This window comes from Elephas maximus, chromosome 20 (genome assembly GCF_024166365.1).
Source record: "Elephas maximus indicus isolate mEleMax1 chromosome 20, mEleMax1 primary haplotype, whole genome shotgun sequence".
NCBI lineage: Eukaryota > Metazoa > Chordata > Mammalia > Proboscidea > Elephantidae > Elephas > Elephas maximus.
This window is the reverse complement of record NC_064838.1, coordinates 26,452,354-26,473,265: the sequence shown is the minus strand read 5'-3', so window position 1 is coordinate 26,473,265 and position 20,912 is coordinate 26,452,354. Positions and strand designations below refer to the sequence as shown.

Sequence of the window (20,912 nt, the reverse complement as noted above, 5' to 3'; positions counted from 1 at the left end):
TATCACGAAGTTGCTTATTGGTCCAGTTATGAAGATTTTATGTTGAGATGTAATACTAAATGAAGCCTGTAGTCTTTGATCTTTATCAGTAAGTGCTTCAAGTCCTCTTCATATGGTCAATCATACGGTCTACTATGCTGGAAATGACAAAATGAAGAGGAATGGTGTTGCATTCATTGTTAAAAAGAATATTTCAAGAGATTTACCCTGAAGTGCAACACTATCAGTGACAGGATAATATTCATACACCTACAAGGACGACCAGTTAATACGGCTATTATCCAAATTTATGCACCAACCACTAATGCCAAACATGAAAAAATTGAAGATTTTTACCAACTTCTGCAATCTGAAATTGATCAAATATGCAGTCACGATGCATTGATAACTACTGGTGATTGGAATGCAAAAGCTGGAAACAAAGAAGACCGGTAGTTGGAAAATATGCTCTTGGTGATAGGAATGACGCCAGGGATTGCATGATAGAATTTTGCAAAACCAATGACTTATTCATAAGCAATACCTTTTTATAACAACATAAACAGCGACTATACACGCAGGCCTTGCCAGAGGTATACAGAGGAATCAAATCGACTAAATCTGTGGAAAGAGACAGTGGCAAAGCTCAGTATCAACAGTCAGAACAAGCCTAGGTGTTGACTGTGGAACAGACCACCAATTGCGCATAGGCAACTTCAAGCTGAAGGTGAAGAAAATTAAAACAAGCCTACAAGAGCCAAAGTATGACCTTGAGCATATATCCCACCTGAATTTAGAGACCATCTCAAGAATAGATTTGACACATTGAATACTAATGACCATAGACCAGATGAGTTGTAGAATGATGTAAAGGACATCAAATATGAAGAAAGCAAAAGGTCATTAAAAGACAGGAAAGAAAGAAAAGACCAAAATGGATGTCAGAAAAGCCTCTGAAACTTGCTTCTCCTAGTTACCTAGTTATAAAGAAAGACTTTTTTTTTTTTTTTTTTAAATAAAACTCTATTTCCTTCACTGGTAGACTTGAAAACTTTGATTTTTAAAAATACAGATGCCAGGAATGACTATTACTTGGTAATTTCTTTCCTAAGTAGGGAAATTTTAGCCAAAAGAATGAAATTGTTCTTTAAACTTGCCATAATGCTTAGGAGCAACTATCTGACATACTGCAGAAATACCAGCCTCTGTTACTTCTCTTAACTCTAAATATATGATTTTGTGATAAGCAGGAGATTTATAAGTATCTGGAACTAAACTGGCAAGAAGAATATACGCTGTTGAAACTGAAGATGCAAAAAAGTTCAGTGTGAGTTAACAAGTCAGTTACTCACAAAACATGGCTTCTGGCACATTTAGAAACAGAGCAATACAGAAGTTTCTCATCCTCTTCACTGTAAGGCTGGCCCAGTGTTAATTAGCATAAGGCTGAGTGGTCTCTTATAAGATCAAGTGTTGGAGCTAACACTGCCACAGGTTATTTCTGGTGGATGTCAGGGAATATCACATAAGTTCTCATTTTGAATATCAAGATGGATTTTTTTTTTTTTAACTTGAGTCTGAATTTGTAAAAATGTACATATTAACCTCTTTCTAGAGCATTCATGTCCATTAACACCGGGGAGATGATCCCACCATCAGAATGAATAGATCACTTCATTTTAGGAACAATACCAAAGGGATCAAGAAAGGTCAAGAGCCTCTTTACAAGATTCAGAAGAGAGTCAATATTTTTCTTTTTAAGGGAACAAAAGAGTCAATGGCTTAAAGAGTTAATGGACATCCAACAAAGAGTCATCATACTATTCTCATTTTTGAGGGCAGGACCAATACAAAGGGTACAAAGATGTTATTTAGGTAGTGCAGTAACTAATCGAAGGAGCACTGGTAGTGCAATGGTTAAGTGCTCGCCTGCTCACCAACGTTCAGTGGTTCAAACCCACCAGCCACACCACAGGAGAAAAGACCCTGAGATCTTCTCCTGTAAAGATTACAGCCTCGGAAACCCTGTGGGGCAGTTCTATCATGTCCTACAGGTTTGCTATGAGTTGGAATCTACTTGACAGCACTCAACAGTAACAACAGTAATTAATTTTCCACAAGCAATAGGTAACAGTTTGGATCTCTTAGGATTTATTGCCTCCAAAGTTTGGAGGGATGGAGAGGCCATGAAGATGGAGAATGTCCCTCATTTTTTCCCACTCTTCCCTTGAGTCTACTGCTACTTATTGACTCCTGACTATCCTGAGCAAAATTGAGCAACACGTGCCTCTTTTCTCAGCCCTAACCAACGGATTTATTCCTCTTCCTTTCTTTTTCTGATCCATAGTGACCCATGGCGAAGGGAAAACAACCTAGACGCAACAATTTACCTCCTCTATTGGGTCAACATAGAAAGAAGTAGAATCTCAAGTCCTACAACTGTTTTCCATATCATAAGTGATGATATCGACAGATGTCAGGGCTCAGGTTAATGTTATTAGCCACATTTTTACTCTTTTTTACATAGAGATTCATTTTCCTAGACACAGCAGCCATTTCTGTATGTCACTAATCACTTCTGTCAGTAAAGATAATCTATTCCCTTCACATACAAGCATATGTGAAGATGGCACAATTTTTTTTTAAACTTCCATGTTAATGTAATTTTAAAAAGACTCAAAAGACCAGGAAAGGTTTAAGACATGGTTAAAAACAACCCAATACATCACTATGCCATATTTCCTTTCAGTCCAAAAATTTAAGAGGATGAATTACAAATTAGTTCAGAGGTTAAACTTGGAATAACTCCTGGAATAAACCACATTACTATAATAATATGACACTCTTTAAAACATTTTCACAAGGAGAAAAAAAAAAACTGTTTAATAAATATTTTCTCCCAGAGGTGCCTTGGAAGAAAAGCCTGCCAATCTCCTTCCAAAATATCAGCCACTGAAAACTCTGTGGAACACAGCTCCACTCTGATACTCATGGGGTTGCTATGAGTCAGAACCAACTTGACTGCAACTGGTGATGGTAGTAAATAACAAGTGGAAAATGTAAATAACACATATAGGATGATGTTTATATATATGTGTGTGTGTGTGTGCGTGTGTGTGTGTTGATTACGAGAAAATTTGAGGCCTGAGGTTTTTAAGACGGAAACAACATATAGTGAGATAAAGAAGTATATAGGCAATGTATTTCATTTGGAAGGCTGTGATAGACCAGGATTGTATTTATTAATTTTGGATGAATTCTAAGCCCGTGCATATCCCGACGAAAATATTGGAGTCGCAGGAACAAATTTGGAAAGAGAAGCTATGGCTGCTCTCAAGCCAGTGGATTTAATACAAGATTTATGAGCAACTACTTTGGTGACAGGGGAGGGTAATGATTCCACTGCCAGGGAAGAAGTGTGATGATAGCACCCAGGCAGCACATGAGAGAAATTTAAAGCACACCACCTCCACCTTTCACTGTTTGGTGATGAAAATATATCAACTGCAAGTAACTCTTGTACTGCATTGTGGCCAGGAAAGCAGCAGCCTAACAGGAACCAAATCAGTAGCTCTTGTTAAGGGACAAACGTTTCAAGATATTCTGGTATTGCCTATTCTCAGTTACGCTATCATTGTGATCAACATCATCATCATCATCACGTGGTTGTCACTAACACCAAGTCATTCAAACAACAGTTAAGACAACTGAGCCAGGTAAGCAGGATGTGACCAATTTAGCCCAGCCAACAAGTAGCCCACATACCTTAGAAGGCAGATCGCTTAGACCGACAATGTCCCTTCTCATGTTGTTTTCTTGACAGAGTAGTATGATTGGTTGTATTGTTTTATTGGCTTTGTTGTTTGCATGTAGTAGGAGATTAATCCATTATAAGTTATAATATATATTTTATATTATAAATTCTCTACTCTATGCAAAAAACAAAGCCAATAAATAGCTTATGATACAAACTATCATAGTAGAATTTTTGAAAGATTAATATTGAAAGAAATCTTGGTTCAGACTCTACCAGAGAGATGAAAAGATTTTCCCAAGGTAGCACAGTTACTTAATGGCAGAACTTCAACTACCACCTAAGTCTCTTTACAATCTACCATATTATCTACCCCATAAAAGTACATTAAGTGTATTAGGGATGGCAAGATTATGTCTCACATATTTTGGGCATGTTATCAGGAGAGATCAGTCCCTGCAGAAGGACATCATGCTTGGTAAAGCAGAGGGTTAGCAAAAAAGAAGAAGATGGACTGACACAGTGGATGCAACAATGGGCTCAAGCATGACGGTGATTGTGAGGATGGTGCAGGACTGGTCAGTGTTTCATTCTGTTGTCCATGGGGTTGCTATGAGTTGGAACTGAATAATGACAACAATAATAAAAGTGTACTGGGATATGTTTGAAATGAGCCAATTGGGACTATAATCTCAGACAAATCAGTTTTGGTTTTACTGTCAGATTGAATTATATTCATGCCATAGCATGGTTTTATCAGTGCTATTTGGAATTAATATCATTGTAGCATAATATGGCTGATATGCCTACTTTTGTGGGTGGGCCTGATGCCAATATCTGACATATTCAATGATATATAATCAAAATATAATTCCAATATGTAGAAACTCTAAGTTCCCAATTGGGAGATTTGTCTCTCATTAAAATATAGATAACTTCATTACAAGTCATCCATTTAGTAAGTTAATAACGTAAATGCAAGGTTTCAGCACTATTGAAATTTTAGGTTGGCTAATTCTTCCTGCAGGGCTTATCCTGTGCATTACTGGTTGTTTAACAGCATCCCTGGCCTCTACCCAGTAAATGTCATTAGCACACCACACCCCCCCAGCCCCCCCACCCCCAGTTTTGACAAGCAAAAGCTGTCTCCAGACATTGCCAAATGTCCCCTGGAAATCAAACATCTTCAGTTTTCACTAAGACTAAGTTGTGGTTGAGAACTGAGAAGACGGAGAGACAAGAGAGGAGGGTAAGGAGGGAAGAAGGGCATGGTAACTGAGTAATGGAGAGCTACAGTTCAAGGCATGGGCAGAGTTTGTCAAAGGAGTGGATGAGACGATAAATAAAAAACTCACTAAAATAAATAATATATACTACACAGTTTTGTGGGAGCCCTGGTGACACAGAGGTTAAGAGCTACAGACACTAACCAGAAGGTCAGCAGTTTGAATCCACCAGCTGCTCCTTGGAAACTTTATGGAGCAGTTCTACTCAGTTCTATAGGGTCACTACGAATTGGAATTGACTCAATGGCAGCAAGTTTTTTCTAGGGCTGGCCTTAATTCAATATAAATTGGTGTATTATAAGACATGTTATAAGAAACCTACCTTGTTAAGACCCTTACTTAGAATAGCAATGAGGGAGAGGAATAGTATTAATTTCTACTTCCATATAACTAAGTAGGTAGATTAGGCAGGTAGTTATGTAGATCAGGCAGGTAGGTAGGTAGATCAGGCAGGTAGGTAGGTAGATCAGGCAAGTAGGTAGATAGATCAGGCAGGTAGGCAGGTAGGTAAAACAGATATATAGAAATGTTAGCTGCTGTTGAGTCAGTTCCTCCCTCGCTCATGGTGATCCCATGTATGATGGAATGAGATGCTGCCTGGTTCTGTGCCATTCCCATGATCACTCCAGACTGGGCCACTGTGATCCACAGGGTTTCCACTGGCTGACTTTTGGAAGTAGATCCTCAGGCTTTTCTTCCTAGTCTGTCTTAGTCTGGAAGCTCTGCTGAAGTCTGTTTAGCATCATAGAAACACGCAAGCCTCCAGTGACAGATGGGTGGTGGCAGTGCATGAGGTGCGTTGGCTAGGAATCCAACCCAAGTCGTCTGCATGGAATGTGAGAATTCTACCACTGAACCATCACTGCCATATATATGACTGATATTTTATCAACCTTTTCCTTCGCTACTCAGTTTATCTGCTATATTCACATATTCACCTCTGTATATACATTTTCAAATCTTTTACAAAATCTCCCCTTGACACTAATTGTGTTTCAGATCATGTGAGCATTTGTTGGTAACAATACTCATTAAATGGATAACCCTTGGCCCTTCCAAAATGAAAAGCAAACAAAACAGTAGCGACAAGATTCCTCAAAATGAAAATCAGTGTTTCCTTGTGCCTGGTTTAGAACAAAATTAAAATAATATATAATGTACAATAACAATATGTCAGTAACTTGTATTTTAAGCAAAATATTTGCATGTTTGATTTTTAAGCCCATTAAATGCAGTTTAGAACCATATCTTTTACAGATATATATAACTTCAACTAACCATAAATTTCCTGACAACTTAAACAATATTCAGCCAATGGCTAGTTTCACACTACCTTACATGATTCAGGAGGATAGGTTTTATGGAAATATCTTAATATCTTAATTTTTTCAGAGCACTAATATGTTTATATCCTTCCTCCAACCTGTTTTCAATTGGAAAAAGAAAAGACAGTCCCCACAGAATACCTGCAAAACATCGAATACACAGGAGTGGTAATCAAATGCAATCTAAGCAGCCTTCTGAGGTGCACACTACATGAATAACATCACTACCCTCTGTGCACTGATCCCGCCTCCTCCCTAATGGGCGTCTTTACCCAGGTCGTCATACTCAATGACACACAGTAACGCTCTAACTCCAATATGGGCTGGCTCTAAGTTTTATGATCTCAGTTGGGACTTTCAGGGATGACAAAATCCAAACCTTCTCGCATTTGCAACCTTTCAATTTTCAGACTGTTTTACAAAGCTTACCTATGATGTCCTAACTAGTCATATAACTAACTACTCATTAGCCTCCAAAATGCTGAGCTATGATTCAATTAGATTTTTTTTGTTTCTAGTCTACTAACTAGTTTGCAAATCCCCTTTATGTAAGTTGCATGTTATCTTGCTCCTAACAAGTAGCAAGGGCACGTTCTATGTTTTACTTTCTACAGAACAAACAGTTCAACTGCCTGCCTAGTATTCAAATCCTTAATCCTTGGAGGGTGTGTCACTATTGGGTTGGAATACAGGGAGTAAAGACTTAAAGAACCTTCGATTTATACAAGCTGAAAACTAGGAGAGTTCCATCCTTTAGATAAATAAATCTATTCATTGAGAATCATTTTCTCACAGCTTTTTACATATTCGGTTTTTATCTAAAAAAAAACACATTAAACAATTTGGTTAGAGATATGTTTTGGTTAAAAACTTTACTCTGCTATTCTACTAATTTCACTCCTAAATCACCAGGATAAGTAAAATGTAGTGTGTGTGTGTGTGTGTGTGTGTGTGTGTATATATATATACACACACACACACATACATATACACCTATATATATATACACACACACACATATATATATAAACACAATGGAATAGCATTTAGCAATAAAAAAAGGAAGGAAGTACTGACACATGTCATGACTTGGATGAATCTTGAAAGCGTTATGTGGAGTGAAAGAAGTCAGTCACCGATGAACATATATTTATGGCTCTATTTATATGACATGTCCAGAATAGGCAAATCCATAGGGCAGAAATCAGATTAGAGGTAACCTGGGGCTGGGGGTTTGGGGGAAAAACGTGAAGTGGCTGCTAATAGGTATGGGATTTCTTTTTGAAATGATGACTCTGTTCCACACTTAAATATGATGATGGTGCACAACTCTGTGACTATACCAAAAAACAAAACAAAAACCCAACAAATTGCATATTTTAAATGTGTGAACAGTATCTTTTAAGAATTATAACTCAATAAAATTTATTAAAAATCATAATGTTCAGAATTATATATATTTTTTTAATTTTCACCAATCTTTCAACCCCACACACATTCACAATGGGCTTTGCAACAGACATTTCATATAAGGAGAAATGCTATTTTGTAGTTATAAGGAAAGGGTTGCTTTGATGAAAACTGAAAAAGGCAGTTACTCATTTTGATTTCCAAGCTCCCACATGACCGGCTAAATTATCCACTTACTATCTGAGGATTCTAGGTAAAATAAATCTAAGGAGAACTATCCTGGTAGTGATATTTGCACCTCTCAGAGAGAATCTCTGTGCTGTTGTTTACTCTCTGTCGCCTTCCCGATCTGAAATCGTCATTACACTGACTCTGGATTTTATTACAGGGGGTAACCTTTTGTAAGTTCAAAGCCAAGGTCATGTCCCTTCAGCTTAAATCCAGACTGGAGGCATAAATCATTCAGAAAAGATCCTTCCACACTTGCATCACCAAAGACTGTGACAGATGTCACAATGAAGCAACTTTCATTAAGTTACAGCAACAAATGTACCTTCATTTGACGGACTCTGAAAAATTGCTCTATCTTTCCCCATTCCCAAGACAGCTGTCATCATGTCACAAATGGAGAAAAGTTTTAAAAAAAGGCTTCTCGCTTTCCCAAGAGTTGTCACCACCAGCAGCAACATAATATGTAATGTTACTAAGGGGAAATAAACACTGTATTAGAAACTCGAGAATGCATATATTAGAAAACCTCGTATTTCACTCACATAAACCACAGGGTAAAAGAAAAAACAAACAAGCAAGAGAATTGTTCATAATTTTCCAGAACTTTCCAAACGGAGCACATCTGCTCGGTCTCCAAATAGACCTAATTCCTAAGAGGTGCTGGACAAAGCATCTAAAAAAAAAAAAAAAACCCAGCTAAAACATTCAAAAATCTTTTACTTCACATGTCTTTAAATAACTAACCACAAGACTCAGGTGTCAGGGAAAAGATGTACTAGATCAATTTAGGACAGAAAGAAAATATTTAGGGGATAAGCTATGTCATATAAAATGAGACATGGACTTTTAACCTGACGGGCAGATAGAATTGTTCACATCTCCTTCTCTGGTTTCAAATAACACTGTCGTGAAAAAAAGATGCCAAAAAACTGAATTCCTTAGTTATAAAATCCAGTAAGGACTAAGTAAGAAATTCAAGCTGATCTTCTCCTTATTATTCAGGTGGAACATGCACAGCGCAAACGCCAGCATCATCTGAAACTAACTAGACGTCTAGACTCTCAAGCCCCAGCCCCAGCCCTACTGAATCAGAGTCTGGATTTTCACACGTTAAAGTTTGAGTAGTTTTGTGTTTTTTGTCCTACAGCATTTTTTCCATTGGTCTCAATATTCAATGCTTGAACTCTTGAGCCGCTGAAATAATAGATTTCTACCATTAACAACTATTAAGCCACGTTAACATGAGAAAAGAAATGTAATACAGCCCAGTAATACTGTACTGCAAAATTAATTGTAATCCAGATTCAGAACATCAGATTTCTCATGTGAGGGCTATGCTAAAGCCTTAATATTGATGTCAGGTTAAGAGATACTCTAAATCAATTGATATTTAAGACTACATCATTTGTTAGAGTCTCTGTGGAAAATGCAACAACTTTGTTAATACTGAGTATAGATCTTTGACTTTGAAATACTACATCAATTTTGATGCTGAAGCACACTGTGACTTTGCATAAAAAGGTGGTCTTTGTAGACTATGAAAGGATCTTGTGTTATGCTGGTAGGTAATGTAATATACACCGAACTGGCTAGTGGGGTGGATCATATTACAAATAATAATAATAATAAAATAACTGCTTAGACAGCTAACCCGCATGCCAAACCCCATGATGTCAGGAGAAGATTTGCCTGCCCAATGAAGGTGAACTAAACCCCTGAGCGCTCTGTGTTTAATTAACGGAACAGAGATGAAAGACCACTGAGTCTGTAGGCTCCAATGATTAACGATCATTCCTCTCATCATTTCCTAGGATCACAAGGGGGCAGGATCACTTTACCAAAGCTCAGAGCTAACTCTGTGTAGTGATGAGCACTGCTACTTTTGTGCCTCTGTTAAAAAAAAAAAAAAAGACATCAGACGCCTGCACAATTAATCGCCCCACAGTGCTCAGCCCTCAGATATCAGAAAAAAGACAAAGCTGCCATCTACTCAGTAAATCTAACTGGCTACTTCAAAACTTAGGTAAGCTCCTGAGTTAACCAAAGGGAAGCTGGAAGGAAAAGAAAAGTCAATAGGCTTTAGGAAAGAAATTACAAGGCAGACAGACACTATGTATTTTAGCACCTATTTTCTTTTTACACATTGAAATGGAAATAGTGCACTGAGAGATGCTCTGCACTAGCTGCTATAATATTTACCTCTAAATTATTATCTTTAATAGTAGTAGCACTATGCAGTTATAAAACATTTTGTTCCAAAAAAACTCAAAATGTTCTCCCACCTATTAATTTAACTCTACTTAAGACCATATTCTTGGGAGGGATGACTGAAGCCAAAGCTAGAGAGTTATAAATGGGTTTCAAATAGTCAATTTGGTCATCTCAACCATTTAAGGTAGGTGGGAAGGAAACACCTAAGACATGAGTGGCTTGGTGAATAGATAGCTTTGTTTGGAGAGACGAAAAGGTGGAGAGATCTGCCTTATTAGTTTGGCGGGTTAGTTACAAAAACCCACCCTCAAACAAACAAAATGGTTTTCCTTAGTTATTAAAGAAAAAAGAAACCAAACCCATTGCCATTGAGTTGATTCTGACTCATAGTGATCCTATAGGACAGAGTAGAACTGCCCTATAGAGTTTTAGTTATTTTAGGCCTATGTAATCACAGACACATGAAGCCACCACAGTAGGACAAACTGACAGAAGGGTATGAATCCAAGATTAGTTATTTCAGATTACATATGTAATCTTGCACTCACAAAAATATGTGGAAAACTGTTTTGTTCCTCTATTTCATATGTTCTAAATACGATCAACTACTACACCCTGCTGTCAGTTTGTCCTACTGTGGTGGCTTCATGTTTCTGTGATGCTGGAAGCTATGACACCAGTATTTCAAATACCAGCAGGGTCACCAATGATGAACAGGTTTCAGCAGAGCTTCTAGACTAAGAAAGACTAGAAAGAAGGGTCTGATGATCTACTTTTGAAAATTAGCCAATGAAAACCTTATGGATCACAACAGAACACTGTCTAACTTGCTTGCTTTGTACACATCATCAAGAGGGATCAATTTCTGGGGAACACTGTATTTGGTGAAGTGGAGGGCCAGCAAGGGTGAGGGTGTCCATTGGTGAGATGGACTGGCACAGTAGCTGCAACAATGGACTCAAACATGCTGGAGGTCTTAAAGATTATACAGGATTAGGCAACATTTCACTCTGTTGTACATAAGGTCACCATGAGTTGAGGTCAACTACATGGCAGCTACCTATCCATATAGGATCAAATTAAAATTAGCAGAAGTAATCTTATCTGGGGAACTTGGCTGAAAGAGCCAAAGGAAGCAGTGAAGATTCAAAGACAGAAAAGACATAACAGGTCCCAAGGGTGGCCGGTAGAGCATGTCCTTCTTCCTATTTTTCACAGCTATATAACCAATTATAATGTATATGCATTCATAAGGGCAGCAATTTGTTTTATATTGTTCATTGCTGTATCCCTACATCCTAAAACAGAGACAGGTAACTAGTAGGCACTTAATAAACTTTTTGAAGGAATGAATATGAATTAATGGATATAGCCAGCAGTTCTGAAGAGGCACCTCCTGTTAACTTTGTCAGCTATGGAATGTGTTTATGCCTAAGACATCAAAGCATTGTGTTCCTTGTTCTTTTATCTGATACAACTACTAAATTGCCTAATACAAAATTAAATAACATTCAGGCTAGATCTTGTGGTCAAAAACAAGTGCAAAACAGACCAACTTCTCCGCTCCACAAATACAATGAAAATATCTGCAGATTTCCTTTACTTTCCTGATTTGTTACTTGAGCCATACGTATCTATAGTGAATTAAAAGAAAAACAATCACCAACCAATCCCTTTCAACATTTGTAAAAATTATTAATGGTAACTTTAGGGCCCAGTTGAAAATAAAAATACTAAAAATTTTAATAAAACCAGTAAATAAAACAGTAATCTATTAAATGGAATTACTCAGGTGTAACAAAATATAAATTTATTTATTGAATCCTGTGCCATTAACTTTATACTTATGTCTCTCACATATGAGTTCTTAAATCTGACACTTATAAATTGACAATTCATGTGACATATTAGGGTCTCAAACAACCTTTGCAGGAATCTTAATGTGCTTTGCTTCATTCTGCCTTAAGTTTCTCTCTGAAAGTACACAGACTAGATTGTTATTGCACTTTTCCACTTTTAGGTAGAGGACATGCCATCCCATGTGTGAATACCCATATTTCCCCCCCACCAGTGAGAGACCCTCATGTAACTTAAAAAAGATCTTGAAGTAGATGTTTATGGGTTTGTTTAGCATTCAAATGTTTTTTTAAAAAAATATATAGCAATATTGAAAATTTACGATATATGGCAATAGTGGGCCTACCATCTTATGTGGCAATAATATTTAGAAAAAACACTCATGCACCATTTTGAACAGACCCTGTGGACTCCTTGTTCTCTGACTCTTGGTCTACCTCCCTCATTCATGTTATCAGTATGGCTTCTGGAGGTCTTCGTTTTTGAGTTTCCTGGCTCTAAGTAGAGTTCTAGCATCATGGCATGTGCATATAACCTGAACAGAAATGCAAGAGTGACTCTACTGCCAGGTAAAGAGTATCACTATGGGGCTCCAGAAACTCTAGGCTCCAGTCCTAGTCATACCACTAGATGTTCATCCATCCTATGTAAGCCTCTGGCTTTATTTTAAGGGGATCCAAGAAGACAACCTGTAGAGATTGACTTCAGACCTCAAAATGTCATGATTTTATGTCACTGTTTTCCCATTTGCTAGAGTGGCCATCCTTGGACAAACAGGAAATGACCTATGAAAGGGTCACTGCCATTCCACCACCACAAGTTCTGCTAAATTCAAGAATCATCTCTAAAACGGCTTATCAATTTTTTAAAATAGTTCATTAATTTACCCTGTCTTATGCAAGTATATCTGTAAAATCATGTATTTTACTTAGTATTTATAGATTTTTTTTCCTTTCAATATGTTGTTGTTAGGTGCCATCGCGTCAGTTCCAACTCATAGGGACCCTATGTACAACAGAACAAAACACTGCCTGCTCGTGTGCCATCCTCACAATTGTTATGTTTGAGCCCACTGTTGGAGCCACTGTGTCAATCCATCTCATTGAGGGTCTTTCTCTCTTTTGCTGACCCTCTACTTTACCAATCATGGTCTCCTTCTCCAGGGACTAGTCCCTCTTGATAACATGTCCAAAGTATGTTAGACAAAGTCTCACCGTTCTCGCTTCTAAAGAGCATTCTGGCTGTATTTCTTCCAAGACAGATTTGTTTGTTCCTCCAGAAGGTCACATGGTATATTCAATATTCTTCACCAACACCACAATTCAAAGGCATCAATTCTTCTTTGGTCTTCCTTATTCTTTGTTCAGCTTTCACATGAACATGAGGCAACTGAAACACCCTGGCTTGGGTCAAGCATACCTTAATCCTCAAGGTGACATCTTTAATTTTTAACACTTTAAAGAGTCCTCTTTCAACAGATTTGCTCAATGAAATATGGCATTTGATTTCTTGACTGCTGTTTCCATGGTGTTGATCGTGGATCCACGTAAAATGAAATCCTTGACAACTTCAATCTTTTCTCCATTTGTCATGATGTTGCTTATTGGTCCAGTTGTGAGGATTTTTGTTTTCTTTATGTTGAGGTGTACTCCATACTGAAGGCTGTAGTCTTTGATCTTCATTAACAAATGCTTCAAGTCCTCATCACTTTCAGTAAGCAAGGTTGTGTCATCTGCATATCTATTAGAAATGCCTATCTGGGTGCTACCTAATGCCATCAAACACTCACTAGAGGTATTCACTTCACACATTGGGAAAAAAAACTGTCCCATGTGAAGCCCAAAGTTCACAAAACAGATACTTTAGAGAAATTACCAATCCTGATCCAAATCTTCAATCAGGCTCCTAATTCTCTCCTCCAGACTTCATTGAGATTGAAAATTATCATATATAAAATCAAGAATGTTTCTCAAATGAAAGATTTCAGTTTATCACTTTATATGGACATCTTTAATATTAATTACATATTTTAAAAATGATTTGAGGAAAAAAAAAAACTCATTGTAACCAACATATCATTCAGTAAGTTTAGCTAACATGCACACAGACACGTTAACACCCACTGACATACTACACACTCCACACACATAAATTAGCCTAAGGAACTATTTTCCCCCTAACAATTTGAAAAAGAAAATTTAAAAGTAAGGTCATTTTTAAGGCTTTCACATCTCTTAAATGTAGTCACATGCCACAATCTGTACTTTCAACAAGAAACAATACTACAAGGGAAGTTAACTACATCAATCAGCTTTATACCCTTGTGGATTCCTGCAGGGAGACGTAGGACGGGGGCCTGGAGGAAGGGTTGTGTCAGTCTAAATCCGTTGCTGTTCTCTCTGAGCACAGCCAGACAGCTGGGTGGAAGCAGAAGTCACACACCTTAAATTACCAGATTCACACTTAACACACATATCATAAAGATGCCAGAGACCATGTTTGAACACATGATTTGTTCTTTTCTGGGAGACAGTGGTGGTTTGCGCTGCAGTGTCAAGTATCATGCCTACATGTGAGCAGCTCTACCAATCTGAAAGACACAAATCCACTGCATTCTAAGCAGCTTGCAGATAAAGTGCTTAAGAATGACGGAGTCCAATTAGTGACATGGCTCATTTAGAGGCTCATGTCCAGTAGACAAGGATATTTATTGAAAAATTTTTGAGACCTAAACATATTACTCTGGCTTGGTAGAGCAGAAAGGGTTGAAATAATTTTATGAAGCCACTTTACATAGTGGCACATTTCACCTTACAGTAAGAACTTCATATTTCCTGGGCAGTCAAACTGATTTAAAAAAAATCAACCTCTTGGGACTCAGTCATCCCACCTCATCTTATGAAACTATTTGGGACAATAAAGGTTTGCAAAAATTTTATCTTTCACATCCATGGATAAGAACACACATACATGGATAAGAAACTGATTTCCTTCTAAAAATTTAGGAAACGAAGTTTAAAAATAAAGTCATTTTTAAGGCTTTCACATCTTTTAAATGTAGTCACATGCCACAAGAGGCATTTACAACAACATATGTAACATACTATAATACAGTATACTACTACTATTATATACAGACAATAAAAAATATATATATATATATACAGACAATACTACAGAAAAATGTGGGGGGAAAAAAAGAAGCTGCCTTCGAGTCAATTCCAACTCATAGTGACACCATAGCAACACTATAGGACAGAGTAGAACTGCCCCATAGAGTTTCCAAGGAGGGCCTGGTGGATTCAAACTCCCGACCTTCTGGTTAGCAGCCATAGCACTTAACCACTATGCCACCAGGGTTTCCAAATGTGGAAGGAAGGTCAGAAATACAAAACTTGGAAGAATAATGGCAGTTCACTATTATATCAACTGCTACACTGTTTCTATACACACTTGTTTACCAATATCTACCAAACTAAACTGAATAGCCACATACACTACTCCAGAAATGCTCACTAAAATAGGACAATCTATCTCTGGTGTCATAATACCCACTTCTTTATAATTATATTTTAAACTTGCCAGGTAGTTTAGCCAAGAGCCAAAAGCAATCCTTTCTCTCTGTATCTAGTCACTGATTTCAATTTCTCAATCTTTTGCACAGTAACTTAGCAGTACCTATGCTGACTGTTTTGGAATTTGTCCCAGTGATGTTTCCCTTGATATTTTCCCCCACTCACCACAATTTTCCTTTGCAGCATGAAGCCACATCTCTTTCAACCACAATACATTCATTCCTCTACTTTCTCATTTACATTCTTTTTTCTCATTTTTGCAGGGCACTCAAATGTCTATCCAATGATAAAGGGTTTCCTCTTGGCAAGCCTTAAATCTGTTTCCTGTAGTCCCTTTTGCCAACTGCCTGGCACAATCAGTATCTCTAAATTGTGTCATATTCCCCAGGATCTGTAGCTCTGCATTTTATATCTAACTACAAGAAATACTTTATTCACCCATACCACCTTCTGACGTGTTCTTCTCCGTATTAAACCACCCCATGCCTTCTTTGTAACAACAGACAGATTCCACACTAATATGCAGAAGGGTGTGATGTTCCAACCTTGGAATAGGGGCCAAGGCATCTGAACCCACGTACAGAAACTAAAGCTGTGTCTATGTCCAATGTACAATTTTACCAGTTTAACTATACCATAAAACAGTCTGATAAACCGCTGGAGCCATTCATTCAGCAATATTGAATTGAACATCTCAAGTTATCAGATGCACTGGTTTAAAACCAAAAGCAGCGTCCCTTTAAGCTGCTTGGTAACTTTGCAACCCAGGATGTGAGAGCCACAAATTATCAAACATACCTGTCACCAGTATATTTTTTGCATAGAAATAGTCCATAAGCACAGAATCATTTTGGTCATGGAAGGATGCAGAGCCATAAAACAGGAATTATTTCACATTACTGATTCTCCTTACAACCAGGCCTGCTGCCTAAAAAGCCCAGATATCTACCTGGTTTTATGAGATTTGGAAAATTAATTTTATACCCTGCACGGATCACATCAAATACAGTCTACAAGTTCAATAAGGAAATAACACTAATATTCAAACTCCAGAATAGTAAGTCACATAGACAGAAATTTCCTAAAAGTAAGAACTGAAAGAAAACTGAATATTCTAGCTTACGTTTAGAAGCTATCATAACATTACCCATCTCTAGAATAAGACAAGCCCCCATCCAAGCTACTACTGTCATCAAATGGCCACTTCTCATCCATCTTAGAGCAACTAGATGTCAAATAATGTGAAATGTCGTCAACAGTTAAGTGATATCTTAGCATATATTTTTTGGAGCCTTTCCAGTTCTCCAGCCCATGTGTATTTTTATTTCATCTAATAGTGAAAGAAACAAAAAGCCTTGCAATCTTTTTTAATATAAACATAAAATCTGAGATTAATTTGCCTTCTTCTCGTTTCCTGCAGTGAAGATTCTCAGTTAAGTTTATTCACAGTTTGGTTTGAGCACAACAAAACTCCAGAATCACAAGTCCTGGGTTTAGTAACTTTGTCATTTATCGTTTTCAATTAAAAAACTTATCTAGCAATAACAGCTCTCAGATTACCAGAAATAAACAGTAAAGAAAGCTTTTCATGAAAAAAAAAAAAATTATCTCACTTGGATTCCACACAGTTGCTTATTTGACTATGTTGTAAGGCATAAATTTCTTAATTAAATCATTTATGACTTTTATTTTCCAGGCTGTTTAACAAGACAACCATTTATGGGCAAAAAATAACATAAAATCCTTTGTTGCACTTTTTTCTTTTTTTATCAATCTCTTTAAAGTACTGCTACATTGAAATACTCTCGTTTGTGAAACTTTATTTTTAAATTAAATGTTACCAACTTAATATATTGGATTAATCCAAATCACTTTCCACTTAGACTATGAGGAAAAAAAAAATATTCTTTCTTAAAAAAAAAAAAAAAAATTTACATGGGCATTCTATACACACACACACAACTGTAACTTTTAGGGTCCCTTCTGCACACACATCCCTAGGATTAAGTAAACATAATACACAACTGAGCAGCACATCATTTATACCTTAACAAACCCTCCTAAGACGAGGTAGCAAACACACGTTATGCAAAAGAGCATAAAATCCCAACTACGTTTTTTTTTGACATTAATATATACTCACTGACAAAATAGGGGGAAAAGATGATGGAGGAGAAGGAAGAAAGGGAAAGGGAGTGATGAAGAGAGAGACAGGAAGGAAGGGTAGGAAGAAGGAGAGGGGCAAGAAAGGAGTGAAGAAAGAAGGAAGGAAAGGAGGAAGAAAAAAGGAAGGAAGGAATGAATGGAGGGAGGGAGGGAGGAAAGAAGGAAGGAAGGAAGGGAGAGAGGGAGGATGGGAGGAAGGGAGGAAAGAAGGAAGGAAGGAAGAGAGGGAGGGAGGGAGGGAGGGAGGGAGGGAGGGAGGGAGGGAGGGAGGGAGGGAGGAAGGAAGGAAGGAAGGAAGGAAGGAAGGAAGGAAGGAAGGAAGGAAGGAAGGAAGGAAGGAAGGAAGGAAGGAAGGAAGGAAGGAAGGAAGGAAGGAAGGAAGGAAGGAAGGAAGGAAGGAAGGAGGAAATCTGTATCCTAGTGACATTTTACTTAGGAAGACAATTGCTTCACTTTTCACACAGTCTCTAGGCAATTTGAAAAGGGTTCCAGGTGAGCATGAAGTGTTATAAGACCATAAATTTTCTGAACCTAGAAAGTTCCTGGACATCATACCCCATTTTACAGAGGGTCATTAAGGCACAGAGATAAGGTGGCTTGTTAGATTTTGCACAGCAACTTAAAGGCAGTTAAAACTCAAGCTTCCACAATACTAGTGATGACTTATCAGTGACTTTATCAGTGCACATTCAAGCCTTGCCAACATTTAAAATCACACAAAGTTATTAGAGTTATTAAATCTTCTTTTTTTTTCCTCCTCATTCAACCATATTCACTTTGAACTTACTGTGAAGACAGTTTGCAGAGCTTCATTCCTACCTGGCATTTGTTATTAAGGATGGCTTGGGTGCAATTTGCTTGCAAAGCGGACCTGTTCACAGCTGCTGCAGGGGCTGTTGTGACGTCCCTTTTGTGTTTAGCCCAGTAGCTCTACAGGCAGACAAAACAGTTTGCCAAAGGCCAAAAGCGCAGAACACCAGAGGGCTTTTCTATCTTCTGATGCGTCCATAGCCACAGGATGCTTTTCACTTTATCCAACCCCAGCACCTTCTTGGGGCTGAAAGAGTACTCTACTTGGGGTAGCAGAGAAATTGTCTGGAAGGCTGAAAGCTGCATTGACTGAATGCAAACATATACACAAACTATAAAATGCAGCAGCTTTTCCTCATTCTTGTTTATAGCACTTTAAATTTATTTTGAAGACCAATCAAATCACCAAGGCTTTAATGCACCTCTTCCAAGGTACTTGTAACACCCATCTGGCTTCCCCATCTGTCAAGGGGGCAGACCCTACACTGACCCCTGGGCCATCCAATCCCACTTTGCACAGATTAAGCACAACTGGTGAGACAGTGTCCCGATTTTCAGAAATGAATCAAAATGTTTCTAATGTTTCGAATGCTTCTCAGAGCTTTGCAGTGACCAGCTGCAATAAAAAAGGGTAGGGTGCCAGGGTCTGACTGACACTTGGAGAAACCTCCGAAACCATGGCCCCCAGACACTCTGTTAACCCAGAATTAAAGCCATTCCCGAAGCCCACTCTTCAGACAAAGATTAGACTAAACTATAAAACATAAAATAATGCTTGTGAAGAGTGTGTTCCTTAGTTCAATCAGATACACAAGACCAAATGGGTGGCTCCTATCCAGAGGCAGGATAAGAAGACAGGAGGAAACAGGAACTAGTTGAAAGGACACAAGAAGCCTGGGGTGGAAAGGGGGAGTTTGCCGTCACATTATATAAGGATTGCAACTAATGTCACCTAACAATATGTGTATAAATTTCTGTATGAGAAATGAACTTGAGCTGTAAACTTTCACCTAAAGCACAATTAAAAAAAAAAAAACAGGAAAATAAAAACCAAACAGCTGTTTCAGAAAAATATTCCACTACAGAAGGCAAAAGTTCCTGCTAAATATAAAAAGGAATTCTGGAGTCAAACAAAATAGAATTCAAAAGAAAAACAGCATTTACTAACTTAGGTAAAAACAAAAACACTTGTAAAAAAAATGATTTTGATCAGAACTTAGCTACTATTTCTGGCATGTATTATCCTCTTAAACAAGATCACATCTTATGCAAGATCATGTATTTGTACTAATTAGAAAAACAACAAAATTATTTGAAAATATACATAAGGCTTCCTCAGCAACCATCACTCACAGAAGTTAGCCTGGTTCAGGAAGAAGGCATAGGTTATTCTTTTTATTTTAAGGAAAATGGTTACATGCAATATAACTGGCTCAAAACCACTTGCCTTGATGTCAGACTTTGGTATTTCAGACTTCTGAAAAGACTTTTTTCCAGAGAAGCAGACTTCTCTGCAAGGACAGCCCTGGGACAGTTGGCTACACAGACATACCACAGCCATTCTCCTCTTGCTTCATGTTGCCAGTTGCTAAGTGTTTTTATTGGTTTGCTATCTTTTCCCTCTAAACATCAAGTTCTGAAAAGCCTATTTGCTCCTCTAGACAACCATCTATTTTGAGTCCTCTCTTACTTGCATCGTTCCCCTCAACGGAATCTAATGAGAACGTACTCTGTCCTCGCTGTGAGGCACTTTCATACTTCACAGACTGTGGTTTTTCTCTGCTTTGAGACTGACTGTCTGTTCAGGAAAATTGTATTTGCACTCTGGAAATTACTGTATGCTCCGGCTCCACGGTCTCAAACTCAGTGTGGGTTCTTCTCTTTCCCTTTGCAGGTATGAATGATTACAAGTCAACTTTGGTCCACATCAGCTCTGGCCATTGGTTCTAGTGGCTGAAGCCTCTTTTAATCAAATTATTCTTACAATACCTCGCTTGTTCTACTTTCAACCTAGAAGATAACTGTGACTTATATTTAAGTTATGGAAACCCAGGCAAAAAAATCCACATATTCTCTCCACAGTGATAAAAAAAAAATCCACAGTGATAGCAATCTTTAATTTCACTAGGGCACTGGTCATTTGAAAGATGCCTTGTGAACATTATTAACAATACTAAATTCTAATAGCATTTTTATGATCAATTCATCTTGCATGGATAACAAATATGAATTTGATAGATTGCATTTGGGGATATATAAAAGATAAATGAAGCTGGATCTACTGTGATTCTTTTTTTTTTTTCTTTTC

The 20,912-nt window shown here is 37.7% G+C and overlaps 1 protein-coding gene across 5 annotated transcripts in view; it reads right to left on the bottom strand.

Annotated features, from left to right (window-relative positions):
- CNTN4 (contactin 4) overlaps positions 1-20,912 on the bottom strand; it is a 1,107,632-nt gene that overhangs the window by 623,333 nt on the left and 463,387 nt on the right. The gene's annotated exons all lie outside the window — the stretch shown is intronic.